This window comes from Panthera pardus, unplaced genomic scaffold, assembly GCF_024362965.1.
Source record: "Panthera pardus isolate Hobbes unplaced genomic scaffold, ASM2436296v1 HiC_scaffold_27, whole genome shotgun sequence".
NCBI classification, from domain to species: Eukaryota; Metazoa; Chordata; class Mammalia; order Carnivora; family Felidae; genus Panthera; species Panthera pardus.
The window spans coordinates 14,513,626-14,531,966 of record NW_026526843.1 but is presented as its reverse complement, the minus strand read 5'-3'; positions in this window follow the sequence as shown (position 1 = coordinate 14,531,966).

The following is an 18,341-nucleotide window of genomic DNA, read 5'->3' as shown; positions in this document are numbered from 1 at the left end:
GGAAGGCAACCACATGGCCATAGAGAGCGCGGGATACTTCCTCTGCGAGACGGGCCAAGAAAATACCGAGTGTCTCGTGAAGATACGAAACCAGTGCAGCAACTGTGCCCTCTTCTTGGATGGGCAGAAGCTATCCCAAGATGAGTGAGGGGGCAGCTAAAGAAGGCACGTGAACCAGGCTCTTTTGGGTTTGCACATCCTGAGTGCGGCCCTCACAGCCCTCATCTTTGTGACTTCCTGGAGAGCCACGGCCTAGATGAGGAGGTCTTCAGGAAGATGACCACCTGACTAGCCTTTGCTGGGCCCTTCTCATCCCCGTGGTATCAGGGATCCTGCCTGCGCCTCTCTCCACCTGCCACGTAGCTTCGTAACCACCCTGGATCACTATCACAGGCTGTGGGCCAAATGCATGTAATAATAACACTTTTTGCAGCAGAAAATAGAATAAAAGAAAGTAAAAGCCAAGTAAAATGTGAACCCAAAATATACATGGTGCCATGGAAGTATATACCATATAGGGACCTCACCTGGTTTGTAGGGTTAAGAACACTTTTCCTGAGGAATTATTCATGACGGGGTCCCTTTGGGCCAATCATTAGTCTTAGACGTCTACAACCTTCCTTTTGTGTTTCTAAAATATTCCCTGAATTATTCTCACTCTTGGACCTTTGGCAACTCTTGGGCTGGCAATGCAGAACGCATGCTTGTAGCTGAAAAAACGGAAGTGATTTTTTAGGAAGTGATTTAATGAAAGTAAAATGACGCTATTTCTATGGCAGTAAAATTCTACCCAGAAGATTCCTACCGGGCCACATCATAATCAGTATTAAAAGAAAGAACAGGCTAGACTTGATACTTCATCTCTTGCTGGTTCTCTGACTTTCTGTGTCTGATAGGAGGTACTGGCACCACAGCACGATTGAAGGCTAAACCCCATTCATAGATACAAAGATGGGGAGACCCAAGCTTGAGTAAGCGTCAGAACCTAGAGGCTTGACAAAATCTTCGGGGTCCTGTCCGATGAGCGGTTTCTGACCTTGCTATACGCTAATTTCTTCCAGTTTGTATTACCGTGTAATTCAAATACTGTTCCAGAAGTTGTGAAAGATAAGAGGAAACATGAAGGGATCCTTGGTCTCTCCTGAAAATGGACAGTATAGTAAGAGCAACAGAAAATTTTTAATAATGTTTATGTTTTAGAGAGAGAGAGAGAGAGAGAGAGAGAGAGAGAGAGAGCGCGCAAGCATGTGAGCGGGGGAGGGGCAGAGAGAGACGGAGACAGAGGATCCGAAGTGGGCTCTGTGCTGACAGCAGACAGCCCAGTGTAGGGTTCAAACTCACAACCTGCGAGATCATGACCTGAGCCAAAGTCAGACGCTTAACCGACTAAGCCACCAGGCACCCCAGACCAGTGACATACTTTTAAGAGAATGTCAGAACCACCAATAAGTGTACCTGTGAAGCATTCTATTTTCTTTTTTCTAAACAGAGGTATTTACTTATTTATTTCTCAAAGTTTATTTTTAGTAATTGCTACACCCAATGTGGGGTTTGAACTCACAACCCCGAGATCGAGAGTCACATGCTCTATCTACTGAGCCAGCCAGGGGCCCCAGAAGCACTCTATCTTCTATGTCTGAAATATTTACTATTCCATGGAAGGAGACATTTATAGTCTGAGATCATCTGAAAAGGGAAGAAAATTTGGGTAGTGAAAGGAATAGTGTCAGCACCTGAGAAGAGTCTAAAGATTACCTCCTGGCTTCATTTAATCTTTTCATGTGATAGTGGTTTACATAATTTATGCTCCTTTTCAAGTCTTTATTACAAATATCAGCAAAAGAGGGAAGATATTTCAGAAATTAATACTTCTCCCAATTTATAAGCAAAAACATAAGTAATCCTTCAAGAATATTGTGTCAGAAATATAATATGTTCCAAGATAAAATCATATTTTAAATAGCAAAGTGCTAAAATACATGATTGTATTTAAAAAAAAAATCAGAAAATGAAAACCGAGAGATATCCCAGTCAATTTTGTTTTACATTCAGCTTTAAATTAAATCTCAGTAACTACGCCAGAGACCTTAATAGATGATCCTATATATTCATCAAAATGACTCTGTGAGGTTGTATTATTTCCATTCTACAGATAAAGAAACTGATGTACAAAGTGGATGATAAATAACTTCTCAACATCACATGGCATATAAAACTTCTGTATGTATAAACATAGCCTCTTACTCTTATGAAAATAATGTTTAGATAATGAAAGAAATGTCCCTTTCAGGTTTCTCACCAGGGGAGACTGACTTCACTTTTAGCCCCCAGTTTCTAGTTCAGAATAGCATAAACACAAAACAGAATATAATGGGAAGTGCCTAATTAATTTTCCTACGTTGATTTGTCTTTTAATGATGCCATTTTATGTATTCAGTAAATACCCTCTAACTTCCCTTTCATCTTTTGACATATATTCTAGAAACTCCCCTGTTCACAAAAAGGAAAACACAAAGGAATGCCCCCGTTTTGAAAATTACTTTACAGGTGCCTGGGGCTCAGTTGGTTGAGCATCCGGCTCTCAGTGTCCGCTCAGGTCACGATCTCACAGTTCGTGAGTCTCAGCCCCGATGTGTTTGACGGTAAAACTGGACGCACGTCTCCTGGATTGTTAGAGAGGCGTCTTGAGAGCACCGGGAAAGATATGTAGGAGTACTAGCGGACACTTACAATAAACCAGGGCAGGAAACCGAATCTCCCTTGTTGGAAAGATCGCTGCAGCGGTAGACCAGGGGGTGGCTGCAGAGAACAGAGCGTGACTCTCATCATTAATGCCCCTCATGCTGTACTCCATTTATTCCGTGTACCTGCCACCAATGACACGTCCAGTTTTAAAATAATGAGAATTTGCATAAGTCCGGTATTAATGACCAATTGGGAAAGACACACAGTAGTAAGATTATCCCCCAGATGAGAAACGGTCAACACCAACCTCCAAGGGGTCCATCAGCCACAGCATTTGGGTTTGTTTTTTTTGTTTTTTGGGGGTTTTTTTGCACTGTTCCTTTTCTCTAGGTCTACAGAATACTGGTCGGCATTAATTTAACAAGTTGTGTTTTTTTAAGTTGTTTTTCAAGATAATTTAGGGATTTATTGACTCGTGAAACTATAATAGGTTTTATCAGGAAAAGCCTGCATCTATGTGATCTATAGTTGCTTTTCAAACTGCCATAGCATTTCTAAATCAAGCCCTGGTGGTTAATTAACATGTGGAAATGAGAAGATATCATTATTCTCTCTATATCCAAATTGTTTCCATTGTAGTCTGTGTGGCAATTCTACTTGAGAAAGGATTTGAAACATTCATGAATGTCTTTAAGGCTTGTAAGCAACTCATTATTTTCAGACTGTATGAGAATGGTAATATAAAAATCCTAAATCTGTAAGTCCAAGTTGAGGACCTTGCCAAGTTCCTCCGAGACTAGAATTACTGACAAATCCCTACGGAAGCAATTTCTATTACTGCAGCATTAAAGTATTCTCCTGGCAGTGAACCCCATTACAAAACGAGCATTGAATGTGGGGGGACAAAATCAGCATATCCTATCCTTATAACAGCTACCGGGTTTTTCTAGATAGAAGTTCTACTTCAGAAAAAAATTTAAATATATCTTTTACCGGTCATGAACAGAGAACAAACTGGTGATTGCCAGAGGGGAGGTGGGTGGGGGATGGGTGAGATAGGTGAAGGGGATTAAGAGGTATAAACTTCCAGTTATAAAATATAATAAGAGATGGGGGCGCCTGAGTGGCTCAGTAGGTTAAGTGTCCGACTCTTGACTTCCGCTCCACGATCTCATGGTTCACGGGATCAAGCCCGGGACCCCATACTGACAGCGTGGAGCCTGCTTGGGATTCTCTCTCTCCCTCTCTCTCTGCCCCTTCCCCGCTCACCCGCACTCTCTCTCTCTCAAAATAAATGAACTTCAAAAAAAGAGTACACGTATCATGATAAGCATGAAGTAATGTACAGAATTGCCAAATCACTATACTGTACACCTGAAACGAATATAGCTTTGCAGGTCGATTATACTTGAATAACAAGTGAAAAAGGAATGCTGAGAAAAAAATGTAATATTGAGACAAATATTAAAGCAAAGAAAATACTACAGTTTAATGAGCCAAAGATGAAAATCGACATGCTTGTATGTTTCCCACATTTTTTCTACTTGAACGTAGTAAGTACGTGCCTACATTTTACCCACACATTGGGATCCTACTCTATAGGCTCCTACTTTATAGAAATTTTTCACTTGACAATACACCATCACCATTTTCCCATGATATTAGATGTTTTTCAAAGCATTATTCTTTTTTAAATTTATTTATTTCTTTTGGAGAGAGAAAGAGGCCTGAGTGGGGGAGGGGCAGAGAGAGAGAGGGACGCAGAGAATCCCAGGCAGGCTCTGCCCTGTGGGCACAGAGCCCGATTTGGGGCTCGATCCCGCCAACTGTTAGATCATGACCTGAGCCGAAACCCACTGAGCCGCCCAGGCACCCCCAAAGCATTATTCTTACACCTACACAGTGGCTGTATGTGTAAGGCCATAGCTTAGATATTGGTGCAGCGGAAACTGCATATTTTCTTTCGATTACTTAACTCATACGCTGTGATTTAATCTTTTAGAGAAGCTTTGTGTTTTTCACTTATTTGAACCTAACGTATTTTCCCAAAATATCCCTTTCCAAATAGGCCGTAACTTCTAAATGTTTTACCTGGCATCGTTTGTAGCACTAATGTACAAAAGACTTTAAAGCAGGTAAATTACGTCCGAGAATTTTTTCAACTGGGAGTCATTTTTTCCACCCAATATTTGACAGAGAGCATATACAAAACAAGCATCCCTAAATGCTCTGTGAAGCTTTCTCTGGAGAAACAGTAAAACCCAAGTATGTGAGGTTTACTTTTAATGAATTAATCTATTGTCATTACACAGGTAGCAAAGAAGGAAGTTTTCATTCATCATTATCCATACAATTCATGTGTATTCGTAAGTATAAACAACACGATTCGAAAAGCCATGAGTATATGAATAAGAGACTAGAACAGACCTGTTTCTGAAATACTCAGGATAATCTGAAATATATTCATCCTGTCTGCTTCTTCATAATTTGCTCAAAAGCACGGGATATCTTTAATTCTCAAAGTTGAAACACAACATTTGTTTTATCTACACTTTAATAAATGGATGCAGTAGTTTCTTAAAGTTAAAAAACTAAGACTCAAGGAAATGAGTTCCTAAAATATCTAATATTTTTTCTTTTATCCATAATCATTGTTGTAAACCACACTAAGTTTTACAAAAATATCCATGTGTCCAACACTTTGCCCAACATTCGTGTGACCGTACGAGTGCATACGAACGGTGCACGCAAATATGGTTTTAAATCGCTCAGCGATGAATGGAGAAGCTTGACCAACAAGCCAAATGCTGTTCAGACAGAAGAGTCTGTTGACATTTTCCAGGAAGCTATCCAGAGGCCCCCAGCAACCTCTCAAGAATACCACCACAGTAACACTATGAGATACAGTTTTCTTCAGAATTTCAGTAAATAATAATTACAATGAACATTTACGTAAGTAGCCTGGCACTTAGCATAGTGTGAAGTCCTTTATCTAGCTTCAACATCACCATGAGCCCATACTGTAGGAGCTAGGATCACGACAAAATTTTAAGAAGTCTCTCTGGAGCACCGTCGGGGAAAACCAGGAGACTGGTTTGGGCAGACACCCATGGGTGCGAGAGCTTTTGCAAAAATTAGGCCTTCCTGAGAAGAGATTCCAGCGCTCGGCTGGAGGAAACAAAGCAGAACAAAACAACACAACAAAAAAACCCAGAAACCGAGTTTGGACACAGTAAAGAGGGTAAGAGGAACTTTGCCCGCACTGCCTTTCCCCAGGGCAGCAGAGTGCCGGCTGAACGAAGTGACAGTGACCTTTCTTGTGGTGCTAAGGGGAAGAAGTGAGTGAGCATCCGGGTGCTCCAGCCGTGCGTGAAGCCGGTTCTCTCCAGAGGCACCTCCGCGACTTAAGTGGGACTGTCATGTATGAGGAAAGGGGGGGGTGGGGTGGGGATTGGGCAAGAGGCAGGTAAGACTATCAAAGGGTATTAAAGGGATGTGATTCCTGCTGACTGCTTTCAGGACTCCAGGAGGAAGCCCACCCATTGGACACTGGGAGAAACTCACCCAAGGATCCCTGGTCCATGGGACACCCCCAAGGCCCCAAGTTCTAAGCCCACACCACCCCCCGCTCTGTGGTTGGCTCCTCGTGTGCACAGTACAAGGGAGTGAGTGAGCTCCTGTAAACCGGCCTGTGGGCAAGGGAAAAAACACAAATTTGAGCTGTAGCGCCACCTTCTGGAAAACAAAAGAGACGCTTCCGGCAACCAGCCTGGGGATTTCTAAGAACCAGAGAAGATCTACACAAGCTTAAGAATTCTGCCACCAGAGGGAGTAGGAAGTGTGCAGCAGGTATATCCATACAAGGCTGGAGTAAGTCCCAGATACAAGCAACGGCCAGTGAAAAATAATCTCCCACCTGAAGAGAACAATAAAGATTTGGGAAGGCGTCTAATACTTCAAACACAAAAACAACACAGCTCAACAAAGGTATCCTTCAGATAGAAGGGGGGAAATAAAGACTGTCCCCGAAAAACAAGTGGGTTCATCACCACCAGACTTGCCTTGCAAGAAATACTGAAACGAGTTCTTCGAGCTGAAGTAAAAAGATACTAATTAGTAACATAAAAACATACGAAAACATATTACCATAAAGGTAAATATACATACAGTTACATTTAAAAACTCTTATTAACCATTTAACTATAGTATAAAAAGGTAAAGAAAATAATATTAAAAATAACTATAGGGGTGCTTGGGTGGGTCAGTGGGTGAAGCATCTGACTCTTGATCTGGGCTCAGGTCATGATCCCTCAGTCGTGAGATCGAGTCCTCCGTCAGGCTCTGTGCTGACTGCTTGGGATTCTCTCTCTCTCTCTCTCTCTCTCTCTCTCTCTCTCTCTGCCCCTCCCCTGCTCTGTCTCACTTTCTCTCTCTTGCTCTCAAAAGAAAAAAAATAAACATTACAAAAAATTAAAAATAACTACAGCTATTGTAATTTGGTAAAGAATCCACAATGTAAAAAGAGGTTATTGTGATATTGAAAACATAAAAGAGGGAATAAATGCAGAGCTTTTGTATGTGATTAAAGTTAAGTTGCTATCAGCTTAAACTGGCCTGTTTTATGTATGAAATGTTTTATGTAAGCCTCACTGTCACTACAAAGGAAACACGTCTACTAAACTTACAAAAAAAGAAACAGACCGAAAGCAGAGGGAAAGTGGCCAGTTCATAAAGATTAGCAGAAAGAAAGGGGAAAAAAGAACAATGGGAACTATAAAACAAACATAATGCAATTAGTAAGTCCTTACATAACAATAATAACTCGGAAGGTAAATAAAATGAATTCACCCATCAAAAGGCACACAGTGGCTGGGTGGCTGGAGATAAACAAGAGTGAACTATCTGTTGCCTACAGGAGACTCTCTTCAGGTTAAGGACATGCATAGACTCAAAGTGAAAAGATGGAAAATGCAGTAAAAGGATAGTCCATGCAGGTGGAAACCAAAAGAAAGCAGACATAGCTATACTTCCATAAGATGAGACAGACTTTAAGCCAAAAATAGTAATAAGAGACGAAGAAGGTCATTATATAGTGATAAAGGGGTCACTTTGTCAAGAAATACTGCAATCACAATTATATGTACACCCAACACCAGAGGATCTAAATATATGAAGCAAATACTAACAGATCTGAAGGGAGAAATAGACAGCAATACAATGATAGTAGAGGACTTCATTACCCCACTTTCAACAATGGACAGATGATCCAGACAGAAAATCAACAAGAAAACATAGGATTTGAACCACACATTAGATCAAGTGGATTTAACAGATGTATACAGAATATTCCATTCAACAGTGGCAGAATACACATAATTACCACGTGCACATGGGACACTCTCCAGGACAGATCATATGATAGGCCACACAACAAGTCAGCAAATTCAAGAAGATTGAAATCCCAAGTATCTTTTCTGACCGCAATGGTAAAAAACTAGAAATCAACAAGCTGGAAACTGGAAAACTTACAAGCATATGGATACCAGAAAATACACTCCTGAACAACCATAATACGTAAAAGAAGAAGTCAAAGTGAAATCAGAAAATACATCAAAACAAATGAAAATGGAAACCCACTAAAACCTATGCGATGCTATTAAAGCAGTTCTTACAAGGATATTTATAGTGATAAATGCATATATTAAAAAAATAGAAAGCTCTTTGGGGCACCCGGGTGGCTCAATCGGTTAAGCATCCAACTTTGGCTCAGGTCATTATCTCACAGTTCATGAGTTCGAGCCCCACATCAGGCTCTGTGCTGACAGCTCACGGCCTGGAGCCTGCTTCAGATTCTCTCTCTCTCTCTCTCTCTCTCTCAAAAATAAATAAACATTAAAAAAATTTAAAAAAAGAAAATAGAAAGCTCTCAAATAACCAACCTAGCTTTACACCTCAAGGAACTAGAAAAAGAACAAACTAAGTCCAAAGTCTGCAGAAGGAAGGAAGTAACAAAGATCAAAGTAGAAACAAATAAAATAGAGACCAGAAAAACAAGAGCTGGTTTTCTGTAAATGATAAACAAAATGGACAAACCTTTAGTTAGACTAGATAAGAAAATAAGAGAGAAGACTCAAATAAATAAAATTAGAAATGAAAGAGGATACAAGTGATAGCACAGTACTGCAAGGATTAGGAGACTACTATGAACAATTATACACCAACAGAATGCATAACCTAGAATAAATGCATAAATTCCAAAACACTGAAGGGTGGGCAATACTCCCAAATGCATCAGGCCAGCTTTACCTTGATATTAAAGCCAGAGAAGGACACTAAAAGCAAAGAAACTATAGGCCAATATCTCTGATGAATACAGATGCAAAAATTCTCAACAAAATATTAGTAAACTTCATCACTTTATTTTTTAAGTTGATTTATTTATTTTGAGACAGAGAACACGAGCAGGGGATGGGCAGAGAGACAGAATCCCACTGTTAGTGCAGAGCCCGACATGGGGTTTGGACCATGACCTGAGCCAAGATCAAGGGTCAGATGCCCAACCAACTGAGACACCCAGGTGCCCTTCATCACTTCATTTTATACCTTATTGTACTGCATCTGGATTCTAAGCTTCATAGTGCTTTGATTCAAATTATCGGTGGGCTCCTTATCTCAGATCCAAAGACATTAGTCATGCCTTCCCTTACTCGACCTCATTTCTGCATTGGACACTGATGATTCTCATCACTTCTTGAAATGTTCGACTCTCCCGGCCTTAGTTGACTTCATACCACCCTTCTAGTTCTTCCTTCCTCCACTCCTTAAATAGAGGTGCTTAAAAATGTTTTAGTTTTTGCCCAGTGTTCTTTTTATTCTACCGTCTGTAGGAAATCCCATCAACTCTTTGGCTTCAACTACAACTATATACTAGTATCTTCCGGGTTTCTGTTGGCCTGCTGGATAGTTCTACCTAGATCAAACTTTTTCTCTTAGTCCCACATCCACTGGTGACAAGTAGGCTTCGAAACTCTTACACTTCCGGCTCACTTACCATCTGCTTCGTCGCCTATTTCTGAACAATCTATCTTCTAAATATTTCTAAATCTGCCTCCGTTTCTTCATCCCTATGAATGCCATCCGATTTCATGATCTCACTGACTCTTTCCTAGACATGAACCAAGCCCAAAATGATCTTACCTTAATACTGCTCTCATCTGAGCTGAATCATATAGTCCATGCGAAGCCAACGAAATGTTTTCAAAAGGGAAGTGACATGATAAGATGAGAATTAAAGAAAAAAAGGGGCGCCTGGGTGGCTCAGTCGGTTAAGCATCCGACTTCAGCTCAGGTCATGATCTCACACTCCGTGAGTTCGAGCCCTGTGATGGGCTCTATGCTGACAGCTCAGAGCCTGGAGCCTGCTTCGGATTCTGTGTCTCCCTCTCTCTCTGCCCCTCCCCTCCTCATGCTCTGTCTCTATCTCAAAAATAAATAAAAAACATATTAAAAATTAAAAAAAAAGACATGAAACAAAGCAATATTTATTTTACTAATCTTTCGGGGAATTAACCTTGATGCTGTCTCCCTTTTTTACCCATTTCTACCACATCTCACATACTCACCAATATGGTCCCACCCCACCTTTCCTATTTACAGATCATTTTCCCAATTTAGATACAGTCAACTCAATAACTCCCTCTTCAAATACAACCTCGTTTCCCCCTCAAGTATGCCTAGCAAATCTGCTATTCAAATTTCCCTTTGAATAGGAATTAAACATATAACATACGGTCAGTGATTCGGAGGATAAAAGACACCTTAGATTCATCTCTTGGCAACTGGAAGTTATAAGCGTGGGCATTGATCACTTCCCACCATAGACTTCTCTCAGGCCATCATTTTCCTCTGACCGTGCTAAATTCCACACCTTGGTCTGCTATCTTCCTCATCATCCCACGAAGAAACTATCAACACGAACGCTATCCTGTTCCTTTCCTCTTTGTACACCAAAGTGATACCCTCTGTTGTACATTTCCATTGTGCCCGGCACAAGTGTTTCATATGTGTTAGCTTGATGAAAATGTAAAAACCCTATAAGGTGGATATTATTTTCCCCATTTGAAAAGCTGTGTTAACCAAAGCACACGAGAGATGAAGTCAATTGCCAAATTCATGTAACTACTATTGTTGTGATTTCTGAAAAATAATGTTAATTATTTCTGTCTACTTACTCCAAGTGGTTAAATGATTTTTTCATTTGCGGTTTATGGGGCGGATAAAAAGGAGGGGGGAGATTTGAGAAATCGAATTGCTGTATTAAAATGTGATCGCTTCCAAGTCTGCATTGGACTGCTTTAGAATACCAAATAAGTAGAATACATTACACTTCTAATAAATGTTGTCTTAATTTTGTTTCTCGGAACTAAATAATTTTATTATTTTTACACCAAAATAAATGCATTTGTGTTTTTGTTTTGCTTTTCTGGGTTTTTTTTTTTTCCCGTTTAGTTATGGGATGTCCAATTCTTTCAAGGAAACCTAAATATTTACAAGTTTCCAATTGTTCCACTTCTTCAGCAGTTAGCTTTTTTTATGCACAATGAACATGTCTGTTCTTTTACATTTTATGTTGATTTGCATTATAAAAACCAAGCTGTGTCTTAACATAATTGCTAAATATCTGGTAATTGCTGGTAGTTTATGAACCTAATTTCAGAGTTAGCATTTTTATTGATTATTGTAATTATCTTCAACAACAGGTTAATTATTCCTGGAACACGCATGATATTTTGACATATGCACACTTCACAGAATTAAAGTCTCGTTACATCTTAAAGTTTGAAGAAACCTTTAAGGTCAACTAACCAACCTTAACATTTAAATTTGTTAAATAATCCCCATTCAAAACATATACATGACCCAGACGACCCACCCGCAAAACAGAAAATGAAGGACGTTGGCCAGTCGTAGCCATGAGAGGAAAAGTGATCAGAAAATTTAGCTGAAAATAGGGGCACCTGGGTGGTGCCCAGCATCAGCAGTCAGCTCAGCATCCGACTTTTCATTTTGGCTCAGGTCATGATCTCACAGTTTATGAATTCGAGCCCCATGTCGGGCTCCACGGTGTCAGCGTGGAGCCTGCTTCGGATTCTCTGTCCTCTCCCTCTGCCCCTCTCTCGCTCACAGGTGTGTGTGCGCACGCTCCTTCTCTCTCTAAATAAGTAAATACGCTTTAAAAAATTTGAGCCCAAAACCAAGTAACTACCTCCGCGAGCTTAGTAACGAGAGGACTCATTACGTGCCAAGGATTGTTCTAAGTGTTTACTTGTATGGACTCATGCGATCCCGGAGGAAGACGTTATGATTAAATACGACCCATTTTATAGATGATGAACGTGAGGTACAGGGACGTAACGTAAATGTATTCAAGGACACGCAACTAGTTAATGACAGCTAGGTTTCAGAGTCAGGCTGTGTGTGTGATTCTAGAGGCCATGCATTTAATGGCTCCACTATTATTTCTTCTTTAGTCTGGGGAAAAAGCACTGGGACAACTGTTCAGCGGTGGACGTTAGCCTTTTCACGTTGATTTTCACCCTTTCTCTATTTCTGACAGACCGGATGATGCTAGGAGGTTCACAGGGCTTTGTTGCCAAATCATTCTACTTGGCGAGAACAGGAAATGCAGGATGCCCGTATTTACTCACAGAACATCTGTGTTCTACACTCGGTTGGAACTTTTGTGTTTTGAAGAATATATTTATTCTTACCATTAGAAATTCACAGCTTCGGCTGCGAGTGGAATCAACCTCAGTCATTCTGCGACACTCCACGTTTGAAAAGAATATGCATCATTTCTGCAATCGGCTGGATTTCTTTCCGTAATGATATGCTGCACCGCTCGGCTCTGAAAGTCTTTGTAGCCCATCTCATTTGAATGGGACTATTAATAGTCCGGATGTTTCAACAAACAGTATCAATCGTTTCAGTGTTGACATATTGACAAACGATTTGATATGTAGAAAAGGAAACTGTCACCAAAGACAACCAAATTACATCTTTCAGCTGTTCATGGAAGAAAATAATGGTAATATAATTTAAAGTTTCAACGAGGATTAACAACTCTGCTGGGTGAGAAGTGCCCGACGAGCACAACCCAGTCATAAGTTAGCAGTTGAGACCGGCAGTAAAACGAGATGCGCCAGTTAAGAATATTTTATCATCCCCGAATGAAGCAGCAATCCTACATTTGTGGTATGAGAGGCATAACTCTGAAGCTTGGCTTCTCACATCGGCTTGGTGTGCAAAGGTCACGGTATACTTTGACAGGGACACCCCTTGCGAGGATTTTCTAGGCAGGGAGTACAACACATGATCGCACCCTGTACTACTACTGTGATGAAAATCTCCAGAATTTGGTTTACATTAATATCATCAAGAGATGACACAAATGGTAGGCACCGATTTAATGTTATGAAACAAAGGCATATTGTAAAATATAACCAGGGAATAGAGTGATCTCACCCTTAATCACACGCATATAAGGATGTCCACATTCTGCGGCGCCTGGGTCGCTCAGTCGGTTAACCGTCCGACTTCGGCTCAGGTCATGATCTCACGGCTCGTGAGTTCAAGCCTCACGCCGGGCTCTGTCCTGACAGCTCAGAGCCCGGAGCCTGCTTCGGATTCTGTGTGTCTGGCTCTCTCTTTGCCCCTCCCCCACTCACGCACACTCTCTCTCTCTCCCTCTCTCTCTCTCAAAAGTAAATATTTAAAATTTTTTTTAATTCAAAAAAGAATTTACACATTATTTCCATGTGAATCAAAAACACTAAGTTTAGTATGTGGTAAGCCTTGTCTGTCCAAAGAAGGTGATGCTTCAAAATAAGACTTATTCCAATACAGTGCTCAGAACATGTTTGGAATTCATCATTTGGAATTTTCTGAAAGCCACTCGAGAAACGTGTCTAAGTAATTATTATACCTCGTTTTAGAAAAAGAAATTGTCAATCTTCCACGTAGTAGAGTAATTTCACAGTACTTTCTAGTTTTCAGTTAAAAACGTCGTAGCCACCCGCAAATGATGAGAGCAACACAAAAATGGTGACTGGTGCGTGGAAGATGCTAAATTAATGTTTTGTGGGTAAATGAGTAAGTGAGACACAAGCTCCGGAGATAATTCACGAAGGAAGCTTCACGAATTATTTGAGCAGGAGCTTCATCGCTGAAAGAAGGTTCTGTTCTCCCATGTGTACCACTTAGAAGGGGATGACACTTACTTGGATGGATGACTTCAAACCTTCACATTAGAAAATCAATCACCTTATTTTCAAGTCACACTTGGTATATCCAGAGTTTAACTTCTCTTCCAAGACTTTTTCGGAATTTGAATTTATTCAAACGTATTTTATATTTTGTAAGGCAAATCAGAAGTTATCTACTGCCTTATAAATAATGCATCGGGAATAGGAATAGATGTAGTAACATGAAGTTGGCCTATTATGAGTGAAAAATATTTAACACCCATTCTGTTCAAATACAACTGAAAAACATCAGCGATTCTCCGTTCCCTTTGCCCTCTTTTTATGACAGTTACCCCATTAGCCGGCTGCCAGCGTAGCAATGCCACCGTGAAGGTTCTCAGGCAGACTTTTCTATTCGGATAGTCCAGGAAAAGTGAGCAAAACTCACTAACCAACGGGCTGACTTCAGTGAAATGGCCAGGAATTTTTGGTGGTCTATCTAACGCTGGGTAACGAGTGTGCTTGAATTTTTCCAAATTCCCAACCAATCATTTGGATCCAACGGACACCCAGTTGGGGCAAAACAGAACAGAACAAATAGGCAAGGACTGGATTGGAGCCCTGGAATTCTGCCAATCCCGGGAGCACGGTATAATGAAAAGATGACTCTTCTAGGCGTTTCAACGACTAGGACATCCCGAGGCTCACCCATGTATGTGGATGCCAGTGATTGCTGTAATGGCTCCTTCTCCAAGGTATCCAGGAGTTCCATGGAAACAGGACGTGAAGTAAACTGAGTTATCCTTTCTCTTGGTGCCGATGCAGGGATTATAGTATAATCAACTTCCTTTTTGTGTTTGCAGTAAAAGCTTATCCTTAATCTCAAAGATTTGGGATCGAAAGGACACCGTGCCCTCACAGAATCCACGGGATCTGCTGTCCTACTGGTAATTTTGAAAACGGATATTAAGTAGCTAATGAAACTCTCGATAGCATGCTGAATTGCTTGTTATTTCTTTCTGTCTGATTATTCTGTATTATTCAGATTTGCACTTGCAATCCAAAAATGCATTTCTTTCTACTAAGGTCAAAGAGAAACCGGGACTTCTGCTGATATGCACACCATAAAATCGTCACACGCTACATCGTAGCTTTGGCCCAAGGAAGTTGCCGATACGGCCAAGGATTATTTGTGTTTTGTCCTGAGAAGAAACTGCCATTATAATTTCCTACAATTTAGGATACCTAGAGAGAAAAACATGAGGAAGTAAATCGCCCACAGTTAAGACATGGAACCAGAACTGGAACGTATCTTGTCCTAACACAGAATCTTCTCTGGAGGCTGAGAAGCCCTGAGGTAAAAATCAGAGGACTCGGGAATTTGTGTTCTGTATTTTGTTTGATGAGGTGGAAGCATATCATGGAGAACGCAAGGTAATATTCCCAAAGATGATAAATTCTCAAAACTCTCATGGACAAAGTATTATTACCCCCACGACTGCCTTGAGTCTGATAGCACGTTGAAAAAAAAGAACTGTTAAGAAGGACTGCTTACGCATACTCTCAAACTCACCACTGAATTTCATCCTCACCGTCACCAAGATCATTTAAGCTCTTATCATTCTTACTTGTGCATTTGAAGATGAAATGAATTAGTACACATAAAATGCTTGGAACAGTGTCTGGAACAGCATGATTCAACCTACCGCCCATCCAACATGTGCCCGCAGGCATAACAGGAAACAAAAAGATCTAGCAGTATAGCAAGCGCCATAACGAAGTCACAAATCAGGATGATAGCTATTTTTGTTATTACCCATTTCTTCCTTCATTCGTGGATATAAATTAGCTCACACTTTGCTCACAACCTTTTAAGGTAAGCTGCATAGATATTCCTTTGAGCCCTTACGTAGGAGTTTATAGTTTAAGAAGTGCTTTCGTAGACACTGCCTCATTTATTATAACCCTCAAAACAGCTTTGTCGTGGAGATGTTGGCATTATTTTCATTGCACAGAAAGGATACAGGTTTAGAAAGGATGTTTCATATGGCCGGTCAAATGGCGGAGGTGTTCTCCTGCACGGGCAGGATGAGGAAATGGAGTTCCAGGAAGATAGAGACAGGCCCCAGGTCACAGACCAGTTAGTAGAAGTCCAATTTGACGTTATATTTTGTAAAGGCATATTCTGGACAATAGGTCCACATCTCGCCAGGGATGGAAGGGTCAATGCATCTATTACCCACACTATCTGATCCCTGGGATAGCTGTTAGTATCTATAAAAGAACTTACTCTATAGGACTTAAATTTTTTTTCAATGTATATTTGAGAGAGGGACAGAGACAGAGACAGAGAGACAGAGAGACAGAGTGCGAGTGAGGGAAGCGCAAAGAGAGGGAGACACAGAATCCGAAGCAGGCTCCAGACTCCGAGCTGTCAGCTCAGAGCTCAACATTGGGGCTCGAACTCACAAACCATGAGATCATGACCTGAGCCGAAGTTGGGCACTTAACCTACCGAGCCACCCGGGCGCCCCTCTATAGGACTTTTTAGAAGGTGCGCTGGTATTTGCCGTGAAGTGCTTTCGGGGTCTATTTACATAGCACGAATCTCGTTTGGCATCCAGTATGGCCTTTACAAATAAGAAAAATGATGACCGTGATTGACACTTTTAAAAGTATCTTCAAGAAGGGATTAGCAAATAAATCATTAACTTCCATCGGGAGGCTCACCCTTCCACGTTTGGTATTTATAGTAAGAGTGCATTCTTTCAGGGCGCACTGTTTTACATTAAACACTGAGGGAATATTTCAAATTAGTCTCCTACGTGGACTCATTATTATTAGAATGCCAGAAATATACTCAAGTATGGTACTGTTAATCAGAATAAATTTCTCTGCTGCTTGTCTCGCTATAAGATCTACAGTATTATTCGTGGGCTGATGTAGGAATAATTAGGCAGATATGTGATTTTTTCCCTAAATAGTCAAAAGAATTATAATTAAAGAAATAGAATGGTGAAAATAGTTAGGTATTCACTTGAACCTGTCTCCCATTTAGAATGTTCCTGAGTTCTAATTTAAATATGGCTTCTAAGTAAACTTAAAAGAGAAAAAACGTGTATTACCGCTAAAAGCGTAGGACCTGGTCTGGACATGATGTGAATATATAATAATTAGAAAAGAAAGTTGGGATGTATGGTTTGTTTGTTTTTTCTTTTTTTTTTGGTTATGGATTACAAAGCCTTTGGTAGAGACGTTACCTATTTATGAACAAAAAGTCAAGATTTTAAAGCATTGCTAATCTCTGTCCATCAAAATTCAGGTCAAATATGCAGAGTATGAAAGCTGTACACAAACATTTTAACAACAGTTATCTTAAGAGTGGCGTGGTAGAGGGGCACCTGGGTGGCTCAGTCGGTTGAGCGTCCGACTTCAGCTCAGGTCAGGATGTCGCGGTCCGTGGGTTCGAGCCCCACATCGGGCTCTGTGCTGACAGCTCGGAGCCCAGAGCCTGCTTCGGACGCTGTGTCTCCCTCTCTCTCTCTGCCCCTCCTCCACTGCCGCTCTCTCTCTCTCTCTCTCTCAAAAAATGAATAAATGTTAAAAAAAAAAAAAAGAGTGGCGTGGTAGAAGCCGTTCCCAATTATTCCCTTCAAGCCTCTGTCATGCCTTCCCTGCAAACAGAATATATTCCTCTGTCCCACTGATTTGGGGCTTCACCATGAAGCTTGTAATCTATGGAATAAGACTGAAAGTGACAGTATAACAGCTCCATGTGGAGGCTTTAAGAGTCACCATCTGTGATGACCCTCGTGGCTCGTTCTCACAATACTCGCGTGTGTAAAGAGAAGACTGTGGGTCAGGGTGGTTAGAGACATGTTTGTAATCGTACAGCGTGTGAGTCTTCACATGTACAAGGCTTAGAAGCAGCATTCTCCTTTTAGGGACCTTTCACCACTTCTGTTCGTTTTTAGTTACCAGTGTCTCGGAATTCGTTTTTACCCAAGTCCCCGTGAGTGTTCTGCTGCAGCCATTTGTTCACCACGAAGAGAACGCAGGAATGGAGAGAATCTTCTGAAGGTGCGCTGGTGGGTCACAGTGAGTGGTCCTTTCACGTACATTTGTGTGTCAACAATACCATCTGACTCAAATGTCACTTAAGAAAACTCGAAGATAAATAAGATCAGAAGCTAGGCTTCATACTGGCCCCTTAAGACCACGGTGTACCTCCCTTAACATCTGTTAAGGACAAATGCGTACTCTGGACCCGCATTTAATTTGCTGTTCCATGCTCTGTGGTGGTTCCAAGATCCCTACCCACAGCCTTGACATCTGGCTCCTGGCTTCGATCTCTGTTCCACAGCAACTTGAAAGGGACTTCCACCTACCCCAGAAGATCCAGTGTCAGACACA